Here is a 13,615-nt window from a genome sequence, read left to right on the forward strand (position 1 = left end):
AAATCGTAAGAGGAATGGTGGTTTTCTTGTCTCCACATGTCTTCAAATAAATGCCTTGAAAATTAGTTATATTTTTAGATAAATACAAAACTGTTGTTCTTGGTACAGGGAAGCTGAACAGGACTTGATGACCTATGATTTATAAGAGGTCAGACTATACTATCTAATAGTCCCTTCTGGCCTCACATGCTATGAATCTATGAATAAATCTATGAAAATGCTGAGTTGCATGTTGCCCCTTCCTTGCAGAAATCCATTTTCTCCTTGTCTTTAAGAAAAGGAGGGTTCTACAGAGCTTTTAGGGTAAATTTTTGCACTGGTCAAAGTTGAGCGGGATGTCATGGATATGGTGGATACTTAGTATGGGTTTCTTTGTCATCCTGTATTTATATCACACTGATAGTTGTCGCAGTTCTAGCAACTTTTGGTCATAGCAATAAATAAAATATCCATTTTCCCTTCATCCACTGGGATTGCATATCTTCCTTTTGCTTCAGTTATTTAAACTACTCTTTGATCTCTACCACTTTACGGAATTTGGAAGCATAGGTTCTAGAAAATGTGTGGAAGCTAGGTCTGATCTCATCAGAAAAAACTGTTGATTTTAATGTCCGAAGAGAAACACAGATGGCAGTCAGATGAAATCCATTCAAGACAAACTCTCCACATCTCTGAGGATTCTGAGACAGCAAAAATAGCAAATCGTTAGAAACAGAAAAATGAACAAGATAAAATAAAGCAGGAATCTAACTTAATTCCAAGTCTATGGTATCTCAAATAGATATTTATAGCATAAAGAGTAGAATGTCCTGAGTAGAAGATTTCTTGGGAATATGGGTACAAAGATAAAGTTACAAAGATAAAAATAGTGACAAGTGTTAAACAGAGAGATCTATAAAGCCAAAAAATGGGTGAGAAAACAGCACTACTGAAATAAATACACTACTCTGTACTTTTGCTAGGAGAACATTGTTTCATTTCCAACAGGAGTTTAGTTGTTGTCCTCCTTAGAAATGCTGAAAGACAGTAACATCTACCTCCTGTTATTTCCTCTCAGAATTCATCTTTTCCTGGGATAGGGGTGGTCATCTGGTTTGGGCTGTTGTCTTTTATGTTCCTGTGACCTCTTTGATATAATCAGTGTATATTTCTTTGTGAATTTCATGGTAATGCAGTGCACTGCAATTTGTTTACAAAGGAAATAATAAAATGAATACTGCATCACTGGAAACAAGCATTTCATGTCATAATTATAAATCTGTAAGATTTTAACACCTCTACATATCTTGCTATAATGATTTTACTTTCTTTTATGCTCAGTCCCAATTCTCTGGAGTGCTTTTTTATCCCAGAATATCTTCCTTTGCCATTGGAATAGGTAAGTTAGGAAAATAGGGAGATATTATTCCAGTAAAGGTCACATCATCTAGATTTCATACAGTTGGTAAAGCAGAATTCTAATTACCAGCAAAAGGGTACAAACCTGAAAACTTGTTATCTATTTTTATTTAAAAGAAAATAAAAAAAGAAAGAAGAAAGTAAAGAAAGGAAGATATCCACTTCTTTACTATTAATCTTTGGAAATATTCACAGTTCATATTAATACCATGCTAACTAAATGGAATTAATCTGACAGTGGTCATCCTTTAACCTCCAACCTCAGGATTTCACAAAACAAAACAATTGTTTCTATTTTTTAACACCTCTCATTTTTTGAAATATGTTTTTTGAGGAACTCTCTATAGGAAAACTGAAATTTAACTTTTCAAATTTCTGCATCCTATAGTTAAGTCATTGTACTGTATTGTTTTTTCAGAAGTCAACTATCTGTTCTCACTCTGCAAATGTAGACAAAGATGTGTCCTGCCCTGAAGATCTGGTGGGCTAATTCATAGCTCCAACATGAATGGTACATATGTTCAAGATAAAATTGTCAAGCTTGATGTTGTGAGTCATCTCAACCAACGCCTACAAGGTTAGTATTGTTGATTACAAGTATACTGTTTATATGACTAAACTGTAAAGTGCAAAAGTGCTTGCAAATTATGTTCTTAAATTGGTGATTTTAAAATGTGACATATAATAACTGTATTGCGTTTGATAGATGAGTGATTTTGGAGTGCCAAAGAATGTTTTCAAAGAATGAAAACAAAATACTCATCTCACAAAGGTGATCATGCTGTAATATGAAAAGGATGACCAATCAGAATTTTGGAATTCTTGATAAATCAAAAAATTCCCTCTCTTAAATGTTTGTCAGATACTGAAATGAATGATTAATCCAAACATCATGAATTATCAATATTAGAATGTAATTAAGACATTTCCAGAGGAATTAAATTTCTTTGGGTTTCAGTTCAGGAGTTGGAAGCTGATGGGGAACCATTTTGTCTTACAATTTCATTGAAGGGGAAAGGGAGGAAAAGGTTTTCTCTTTCACACAGCAAGATAGAGGAATATCCCTCCTAGGTCAGCTGCAAAGGCACGGCAGAACAAGGAAGGAAGTGGATGTTAGGGGGAAGATCTTTACAGAGAGCAATGAGGTGCTGGCTGGAACAGGCTGCCCAGAGCAGTTGTGGATACTCTGCTCCTAGAGGTGCTCAAGAACAGGTTGGATGGGGTCCTGGGCAGCCTGGTCTAGTACCAGATCTGGAGGATGGTAGGGCAGTTGGAACTTGATGATCCTTGGGATCCCTTCCAACCCAAGCCATTGTATGATTATAAGTGACTGAAGGCAGAGAAAGGTCAATCCCCACCTGCCCATCAGGCATCCTCCTGTCATGCACAAGGCTTTCTCAGCCCGTCACAGGGCACCCTGCAGTGCCACACTGTTTTGCTGACTGAGCATCTAAGGGCAGGGCAAAGAGGCCCTTGTGGTCTTTAGTAACAAAGCACAGCTGATGTGCTAGAGAGGCTTTCAAATGTTTTTGGACTGCCACTGCTTCTTATCCCACCACTCATTAGTTTTCCATCATCTTATGTTCTTTCTAATACAGTAGGATCATACTAATGCCTCAATCCAGCATAGTGCCAGAATACGAAGTCAAGTTGTGAGTGAGCTACTTCTAGTATCTGAAAAATTATAGCAGTAGCAGCATGGCAGAGAAGTTGAGTTAAATTATATCAAGAGGAAGGACATAGTGCCTCCCTGTAATGCTGTGGGACTCTCTGTATGTACTGTGGTTCAGCAGAAAACTTCCTTCCCCAGCAGCTCAGTCTATGTTTTATTGTGCTTCCCATAGCATCACAGAGATCTCATCCCTTTGTCTAGAAAAATGGGACAGTCTGGTCTTCACCAACTCATACCACTGCATATCACTGTTGTAATCTGGGCTGTGGCTGGAAAATCAAAGTATTGACATTGATGCTTGAACTGGCCTCAAGATTTAAAAAACAAACAAACAAACAGACAAACAAAAAGCCTGTCTGAGGTGGTCTTCCTAATTTGTTGCTACATTTCGATTCAGAAAACAAAGGGAAAGGGCAAGTTTGGGACTGCAGAAGTGAATTAAATGCATCTTTTCTGCCTTGCAAACTGTACAAAATATGAGTCCAGTACTGCAGAGTAGGTCAGGAAAAAACAATACCTGTCTGGTATGCTGAGAGAATCTCTCCAAGTGCTCCCACTTCCTATACTGCTTTCAGCAAGCATGCCATTTGCTCTACTTCAGGTCTGCAGCCAGCCACATCTTCAGAAAAACAAATTAGGTTCTTCCTCATGAGGACAAACTGACTTCAAGTGGCTACATTGAACAAATTTAAAATGGTGCACACTCATCTGAATAAAAAGTAAATAAAAATAGGGTAGCATGGGAGAGCAGTGGAGATATCCCAGCACTAAATCAAAATAAAATTGGAAGCTAAGGGTACAATGTTGGAATGAAACAAAGAGAAAAATAACCCCCAGAATGAAACACTGAAGTCAGAAATTGAAGTGGAAATGCTGAAACAAGGTGGAAAAAGGAAAACAAAAAGTCAAAATCTCTCTGGTCTCATAGAGCCATGACAAAACAGACAAGTGAATATTTGTGTTTTTTGTTAATCCTACCAGAATCTTTTTAGCCAACGGTTTTCCAAGTTTATCTTTTTTTTTCTTTAAGGTAATTATTTGTGGGTTTTGTTTGTTTGTTTGTTTGTTGTTGTTGTTGTTGTTTTTTGCAAACAAACAACAACCAAAAAAAAAAAAAAAAGAGCTTTGTAAAGCACAAGTCTACAAGACTGCTTTAATGGTACTTAGGAAACCATGGACTGCAGAATAAGAACATGAAAAGAAAAAAAGTCAGTGATGAAGGAAAAGTCTCTGAAAGGGAACTCGGAGAAATATGGACATTATCAGTATGCAGCTAACACAGTGCCGGGCAGATATCATTTGGTCTGTGTTGAAAGAGCACAGCCGCATGGATGCAGCCCACTGCTGAGAGAAGCAGCAGCTACTTCTTTGTATTGTTTGGGTGTCATTAGGAGGATCTGGATACAACATGAGTACACGATGCAGTGCATTGCTTGACTATGATGCCCAAGTTAAGAGTAGCAAAGGAACAGATTTTCTTGTGTGACTTGTAGTGCATGCAATGGTTATAAAGTCTGAAATACAGCAATATGTCATAAGGAAAGCAGAATGGAAAAGCTTCCAGTAGTCAGAGATTTTACCAACAATCATGCTAAAGAAGATATTAGAAATATTATACAAACAGCCATGGCTTTGTTGTAGCATACTGTGCTGTCTGCAATCCATCACTTTAATGTAGACATTTGCTTTTCAGTCTGGAAATAAGAGAATCACCAGTATTTGTTGTATGCATTCAGGATCTTGAAGAAATAATTTCTCTTGTGTCTGATAGAACATCGGTTCTCTTCCCCATTAAAGTCGATGTGCATGGGTGAAAAGACAAGAGAGGAGTCAAAATTGATGCTGTGGGTTCACAGGAGGTGCTTTGTCTTTGCTCATGGAGAAATAGACAGATTTTATGATACTCTTTTCACAGTGACAGTGCTTACAAAATAACCATACACAATAAATGTGTATCAAGACTATCAGAGAAACATTCTGAATTATATCACAGTGATGATCTATTTTTGTATACTAAAATCTAAATAATGAGATGAACAGTTAAAGCACTCTTTAAAATCTTTTCAGAGCCCTGGCTTTTGTATGTCGTAAGTGTATATGTGAAAATATAGGTGCTAAATTTCTATATTTAAAATCAACTTACATAAATCTCACTGAATAAGGAAATAAGTACATAGAGATGTGGAATATAAGCACAGGCATGTGACAAAGGATAGATGCACAAACTTTGCAGTTGCTACTTCTAAGAACCTGATACAACCATTTACTGGCTTCAGACACAGAGAAAAGCTTGCTTCCTATTTCTAATACAGTGCAATCTATATTTCTTCCCCCTTCAAAAATGGCTTACTCAAAACATAAGCATGGCTAGTAGCAGCAAGCTGTTCATAATTTTAGTCTTCCTCCTTTCCTTTTGCTCATTGCTCCAAACAAGCTTGAAGCATTTCATGGAAGGTCTCCCCTACTTTTAAAACCAGTTAATGTAGTTTTGCAAATGTAGTACAACCCACCTTACTTGCTTTTAACATCACAGCATAGCACTGATATGGGCAGGGCAGACTAGAGAAAGGGTTCAGTGGAAAAGGGAAGATGTTGGGTGTCCATGGTGTCTGCAGGAGATGCTGTTACCCATCACGAGCTGTTGGCCTTCCCGGTTTCTGACTCCAGTGCTACAGTTTCTGACTTTCAGGCTGAGGAACTTCGGGGCATGGGACAGACAGGGGCAGCACTGCTCTGTAGTGTGAGAGAGCCCGCCATGCTGTGGGGGTTGTCAATGAATGTTCTTTCTCTAGGGCAACCTAGCCCCCACTTTTGGCCTCTCCACCAGCATTTCCTCTGGACTGATTTTTCCTGTTATGACTGCGCACATTGCAGAATTTAAAACGTGTTTAATTCTCCAGCTGGTATACTTTCTTTTTCATCTTTTAATTTCCTTTATGTCTCTTTTCCTCTCCCCATTCCATCTGCACTATAGCTACACTGAACTTCGATAAAGCAAAGCTGGATCTGTCTCGACAGTTATATTCTGATTATGAACACCCAGTCAAAATTTTTACAAGGAATTCATAGGTTGGTTAACTCAAAAATTGAGATAATCTTTACTACCTCTAGAAGCCAGTATTTGAACTCTCTTTCTACCCAGTCTATTTCTTAATGAAATGGGTTGAACTGGTACCTTTTTCTTTCTGCATCTATTCGCATTGCAATTGTTCTCCCAGAAAGTGATTTGTTTTGTGCTGCTTTCCATTCACATCACGACCCAATCAAACTGTGGAATATAGGAAAGATCAAAGTAGTACAGCATACTCGCCTACAGTAATTCACAGAATATATGAGGCATTAAAATTTTCATTCCTCATTCTCGTAAGAAAGACTATAAAGGTAACAGAAAATGATGCAGAATATGAATCTGATCTTGAGACAATGATTGTATCAAGAATGGGAAACAGTATAAACCAACAGACCCTTTCTTGTTGCTATCTTTATCACACAGAATGCAGCCGTTGCTCGTGTCGTTCACACTTTTATTTCCTTTTCATATTCTCTTGGTGTATTTTTCTTAAACAGCAAGTACAATTGAAGAAGAAAATCTAACACACCTTTGCAGAGGGTAATAATTTCCCCTCTTGAAATGTCTGGTTTTGCTTAGAAAAATTCTGCCTGATACATAATAGAAAAGAGGTGGACAGAAAGGATAAAAGTTGCAGTGAAAATGGTTTAACACACATTCCTGATCTGAGTTACATCTACAGAGCAGACCTTAGAACACAAATGGAGTTTGGAATTTGAAAGAAATAGTCGGAGAACATTAAAGCCTTAACAAAGATATGCTCTATAAGTTTAAATGTTATGTTGAAACATAGGTCCAAATTCAAAGGGAAATTTAAGACAAATTTTACAGAATTGTTCTGTAGTAGATTAATTAATTGCTCGATTGCTTTTCTCTCTCTCTTTCTTTGTCTCTCTCACACACACACTTTCTTATATTCCTAATTCAAATGTGAAAAGCAGGTGTCGTATCACAGACATTTCCTCCAATGCCTGTTTGAGTAACTGAAAGATTTTTGTTGTTTCAGTGGATTCTGGCTGCCAGAGGAATTACTTCGCACTGTGACAAAGGAACAACAAAACTCTGGTGCGTGAGTTGTCTATGGCATTTCAGATCCATGCTACCAGCATTTGAGGCATGACACTGTGCATTAGCACTGTGCTTTAGAGACTACACTGTAAAGCCTGGAACAATTTGCCCTCCTGATATTAAACCATTTTAGTGCACATTTACCAGTATCTGAAGGGTGCCATTCAGTGACTGATATTTCAACATCATTTATATACTCATTCTTATCAACAGCCACTGTGAGATTTGATCACTATTGTTTGGGTTTATCCATCCCCGAGGAGTGTTTGAGTAACATCATACTTTTGACTCCTGTTGACTCTACTACTTGGCTACTAATATTCATCATCGTTCATATCACTGCTGATTTCGGAAGCTGTATTTTAGAATAAAATTTTTTCCTTTGTAATTCTAAAAGTATTTGTACAGATTCAGTTCAAGTGCTGGACTGCACAGGTTAAATTAAACTCATAGTGCTTTGAATACCAGTGTGCTTCATATGATTTTATATTTCATAGGTATCACCTAGTCAACCAAGCATTTATGTCACTGTTCTGTACTCAGTTTAATGCACTCTGCATTCCCCATCTTTGTGTGGTAATCAGTGTTGCCAATCCCTATTTCTTGTGTTACAAAACTAACCTTTAAATACCATCATCAACTGAATGTGAAGTTCATGACATACATACATGTTTGTGGGACAAGAGCCTTGTTTACTGCAAATAGATCTGCACTCAGATATCCAACAAATAAATAATATGCAAAGTAGCTTGTCATGTATGCTAAACCTTAAAAATTATTTAATTAAAAGAAAATTGGCATATCTTTTTTCAACAAGCAGAGAAAGACAGCAGGGTTCACCAAACTTAAATATCTTTTCTGAATAGGTAGCATTCCACCCAAATTTTACTTTGTTAGACCTAAAGGAGTTGGCAGTCTCCACAGACAGCAAAGGGTCCATCTGCTTACTTTGAGATTCTACATGTCCACTGAGAGTATAGACAATCAATAGGAAATATTAATGTTGTCTGCACACTTTGCTAACTCTTGCTTTCTGATATTGATCTGATAGAAAGTGTACTGTTGGGGATATTAGCCTACACAACTGCATGGGTTTGCATCTTTCAATTATCTTAAATTACAGAAGTACAAAGAAATCATGATGACAGCAAATACTTTCTGTCTTCTTGGGATCTGGACTTACGACTTAGGACATTTGCTTCCCCTATAAGTGCTCAGACATACAAACATGCAAAAGTGTGCAGTGACCATCAGATGAGCTTGTTTGTAGTACAAGCATCTAATTTGGTTTGACATCATGAGGATTGAGGCAGAGTTCAGGTTCCTGTCAACGCTGTCTGGATTGCAACAGAGATTTAGGAGACAGATAATGTCCATCTCTTGAGAACAGAATCTATGAGTAAAGCTGAAGATACTGTAAGAGTGAAATACAGGGAACTTCAGCTTGTACTCAAGTACCTTGTAGAGCTTGGTGAAAGCTTTGCTTGTTTTTCCAGGGAAGGAGCTGGATTTCATTGGAAAGAAGTTCAGGCAAGGCGTGGTTCACTCCAGTTGCAATAGTTACTTCATGTTAGATAGATACTAGTTGCTAGAAAAAAAAAAAAAGAAAAAAAAAAAGAAAAAGAAAGAAACAAAAAAAGAAAAAAAGACTTGTTAGTGTTTAATAACTAATAAATAATATGTATCTTATTTCACACTTGTTAAACATCAATAGCACAGTTTAAATAATGTATTGGTATTTCATTCACGTAAAGTTGTCTTAGTAAGCCAAAATTAAATACTTATTTGAGAGATATAAACTAAAGTGTGACTGTCTTCTCTAATGAACCACCCATTTGTTTCCCCATGTTGCATGTTCTAATTTGTGTTTATGATGACGCCTAAAACCATGTGAGTACCAAATATGATTTTGCCTTGTACCTATCATCTTTGAAGCATATATCTTAGAACCATGCAGTTTTATCCCTAGAAACATTGTTTTACATCTTATGACTCAACACCCCAACATTTTTTCAGATGAATTTATTGTAATGAGCTCAGTGGATAGCTCTAGTTAATCTGTCCGGAGAGTTTCTATTCCTCAGATAAGATCAATCCCTATTCTTATATTTTACAAATTGTTCTCAGATATCAGACACCATCAGACTTGTTATTTTCATACTGCAGTAAACACTGAAGTAGAAGGAGACATAAAAGGTAAAAGGCTTTTTGCGACATAAAAGAGAATGCAAGGTTGATGTATCCTTTACTCATGGTATTTTTTGGCAAAAGATACAATAATGCAAGTATCTTTCTGATTGATTAAAGTATTGAAGCGTATTCTTTGCTTCATAAATAATGCTCTATTACTTTTCTTCAAAGACAAGTAAACCTTGACAGACTGACCTTTTTCAGGGCAAAGAGTTGTTTCAGTGCCATAAATTATACTGTAAAACGAGTGGAAATGCTACTGAGAAGTGTGTGACAAAATAAGATTAAAGATTACTACACACAAAAGATTGTTGTTTTATTAATGGAGTCCTGTCAGTAGGATGAAAAATTCTCGGCTTTTTACTGGATGCTGAGATCACGTCAAACAGAAAATTATGAATACATTTTCTATAAGGCAACCAGATGTGTCAAAATAACAATATACTGATTAGTTGCCCTGCCCCTGCTTTTATGTATTCACTTAAAACAATTTCAGTGTTTTTCAAATAAATTTTAAGTGCTGCACTTCAGCTTGTAATTCTAAAGGATCATACACCCTGCTGGCCTGTGATGTTACAGGCAGGTGTATAAACATAACAGGAAGATGCTTTAGTAGAACAGAAGCCTAGGTATCTCCTTTGTCAGGATATATTAAACCAAGAGGAAAAGCATATTGTATTTTTGTGTCCATTATTATATCTAATAAGCACACACTCATGGAAAGAATGTAAGAATATGATAAAGAAAGAAGGACAGTGATAGCCATGGAAAAATGATCCTAGCTTAAATAAGTAGCATTAGGGCTTTCTTAAATGTTATTTCATAACTTGACAAATGACTTTGTCATGCAAACATGTAAAACCTTGTTAAAATGAAAGGAAACAACATAGAAGCTTGTTTGAAATGGAACATCTTGATGTGCTTTATTTATAGGAAGACTGAGTTTGTTGGGGTTTTTTTGTTGTTTGTTTGTTTTCTTGTCATTTTTTTCTTCCATTCAGTCAATTTACCTGAAAGTTCTGATCAGTGTATTTTGGCTCAGTGACATTTATTGAAATGATAAATAATGATGGGAACTCAAGGAAAATGAAATACAGCATGGTGCCTAAGTGTTCAGTACAGACATCAAAGTTTTTGTTGATGTCTGAATCAGTACACTTCGTTCAAATAGTAACAATAACATTAAAAATAATAATAATAATATTGCCATGGAATAAACCCATGCTATGCAATGTAGTTATAAATCACCACCCAGTACAGACTGTTATCAAGATGAATGGACAGAATGTCCATGTATTGGCATTCATTCTCATTAGCAACAAAGGCCTTGATCAGAATTACCCTTATTACTGAAAGGCCTACAACAATGACAGAATACGTGTCAGAAGCTGTAAACACATTTCAAGTGGCAGGACAGCCCTTGAATACAAGAGCCAAAGGCTAAAAGAATGATTAGATCAGATGAGTTTGCTCACAACTCACCATTTAATGCAAACGCTACTTTATACACGAGGCCAGCCTTGGGTATCCCACTGCCCTGGGCAAACTAGAAGAGATGGCCCCTGTCTCCCTAGCCCACTAGTCTTTCTCATCATGTGTTTTTTTTTTTTCTTTCTTTTCTTTACTTTCAAATTTTTTATTTAGCTTGCCGTATTGAGATCAAATCTTTTAAGAAATATGTTTTAAAAGCTTGATACTTTACCTGACCTTTCTGTTGAATCATCTTTCTTTTTATATTTCTTAGAGTCCTTTCCTTTTCTGTTAATAACGTATTTCATCACACGTCTCATATCTCATATTTCCCTTCAGATTTATTCTCATGAAGAATTAAATGTTTCTATCTTTCTGAATTTTGCCAGAAATCTCCATCTTCTGACTCCCTCTGTTTGTTGCTCTCCACATAAAAATTGATATGGTCGTGGCCCTCAGAATGCCAGCTATCCTCCCATATTCTATTTTGCAAATCCACAAGTGAATGTAGACCTGACAAATTCCAACTCTACCATCTCCCTAACACATGGTCAGAGTTTTCTGAGAAACATGCAAACACAGTTACTGTTCCCTTCATCCCACTGTGTATCATGTCTGTTTATTCTTTTTAGGAAACTCTTAGATAAATCAATTAAGAATTATATCTGAGTTTGGAAATTCTATGGGCTTTAGATTTATAATAAAGATCTAATTTTAAGATTTTACTCTGACATATCCATGTATTTATGTACTAAATAATATAGCACACATCTGAACTTTATCTGACACTTAATTTATATGCATAAATACCAGATGCCCTAACACACCATCTTCATTCACAAGCGCTCACATAGACATAATGGTTCCCAAATAATCCTTCATTCATAAATTACCTGCACTCCCAGACAGTTTTTTCTATGCATAAGGCTTTCCTATATGTTAGTAGGCAAGTCAGAGGAAATTCCCTCCTTTGTCCTCCGCAGACTGAACAGCAGTGGTGTAGCCTTCCTAAATGTTATGAATGATAGAAACAGGAAATCCTTTTAATTGCTGGGGACCCTGCAATGAACAAGGACACCTACAGCTAGACCAAGTTACTTACGGCCTTGTCCAGGCTGACCTTGAACGTTGCCAGAGACACCTTGCCCACCACATCTCTGGGCAACCTGTTCTAGTGCTTCACTAATCTCATTGTAAAAAACATTTCTTTATATTCATTCTAAATCTCCCCTGTTCTTGTTTGAAATCATTTCCCCTTGTCCTGCCACAACAGACCCTACTGAAGATGGCTTGAATGAATATACCTGATTTGTTGGAGAATTTGAATGAGAAAAGTAATATGGTTTCTAGATCCCGGTTCTCTTGCTGAAGCTGTTGATCTTTCTGTAAGCTTTGGAATAAAGAGAATTTATTTAGTTCACCAAGCTGCTGAGGACTGCGTTTAGTCAGGTGATTTCTGATGGTAAAAGAATCAGAAGAGGAGAGTGGAAATGAAGAGATCTCATATTCTAGGTCAGAGCTAGAGAAGAAATGGACAAAATGTGTTTTAAGTATGAGGGACTTCATAGTGCAAGTTTGAAGAAGCCCTTAGGGAGGATACTGGCTCATAATTTTTCAGCTGTCTTATAAACTGGTTAAATGATATGTGTTCATTTGAAATGAGATATGAATTTTGCAACATTTGGAACAGCAGAGAGTATCTTTTTTCAGTTTTCTACCTGCTCTGGTTTATTTTACTTGGCCATTTGATTTATTTTCCCTCTTGCCTTTTCTATTCTGTGGCCGCATGGTCTATCTGTAGGGTGGAGTCAGCTCTCTCTATTCCAAAAGTTAAGAAAAAGATAAAGACATCCAAGACATAGACATATAATGGAAGCTTAAGAAATCTGATAGTGCAAGAGCTATACATTTGTAATTTCAAAGCTTCTGTCCTTTTCTAAAATTATACACTTTCAGCTGTTATTTAGAAATCATGAGTCCTCGCACGAGGAACAGCTCCTTTCTATGCAAATCAGCAGTAATAAGTTTGTCCACATTAACTATGAGCTACTTGGATTTTCAAATATAACTTAACCTCTTATCATATTTGCAACATTTATGACTCGGGGATTTACAGTACATCTTTGGTGATAAACACTGTTAAATTGATAGCCAAAACAATGACTCACACTGAAGCTGGAAAAAGAACATTGCAATAACTGCATATACAAAATGCAATTGAATAGAAAATATGAGATGTCACCCTGATAATGTCAAACAGTGGAACTTTGTTCATTTTGGTTTTGTACAGAATAAAGTTCAGGGTCTTCTGGAATCATATATAAAAATAAAATGTTGTTTTAATGTGTTTGAAGTCATAATCACTTTAACGACATTTAAATTCACAGTTGCATGCTGTCTTTCTCTAGTGTTTCTCAAATTTTACTAAGAGTTTACATTTTGCTTTAGATTTAATTGCAGCTACCTAATTAATGTACAGAAATTATATCTTCACTTAATGGTCACTTGTACTCCTTAAAGTGACAAATGCTTCACTAGGCTGGCCAGTTTATTAAAGGCATAGAAACAAATGTCATTTCATGCCATGTGTCTTTGCTTAGTCAGTCCTGACCTACTTTGGAAGGAGGAATGATATATCCATGGGAGCCATTTTGCTTCCAGTAACCCACACAGACAGTGTGAGAAAAATTCCATGCTATCATATTCTTAGTCACACTGAAAACTTACAGTTTTACTCTTTACAGAGA

General features: G+C 36.5%; 1 long non-coding RNA gene across 1 annotated transcript in view; it reads left to right on the forward strand.

The window, feature by feature from the left end:
* The window catches only part of LOC121110134, a 53,327-nt gene that overhangs the window by 23,259 nt on the left and 16,453 nt on the right, over positions 1-13,615 (forward strand). Inside the window, exons 2-3 of the long non-coding RNA XR_005857709.2 lie at positions 1,817-1,975; positions 7,147-7,205. This is a non-coding gene — a long non-coding RNA (uncharacterized LOC121110134). The remainder of the gene's footprint in view (positions 1-1,816; positions 1,976-7,146; positions 7,206-13,615) is intronic.

Source organism: Gallus gallus, chromosome 2 (genome assembly GCF_016699485.2).
Source record: "Gallus gallus isolate bGalGal1 chromosome 2, bGalGal1.mat.broiler.GRCg7b, whole genome shotgun sequence".
NCBI classification, from domain to species: domain Eukaryota; kingdom Metazoa; phylum Chordata; class Aves; order Galliformes; family Phasianidae; genus Gallus; species Gallus gallus.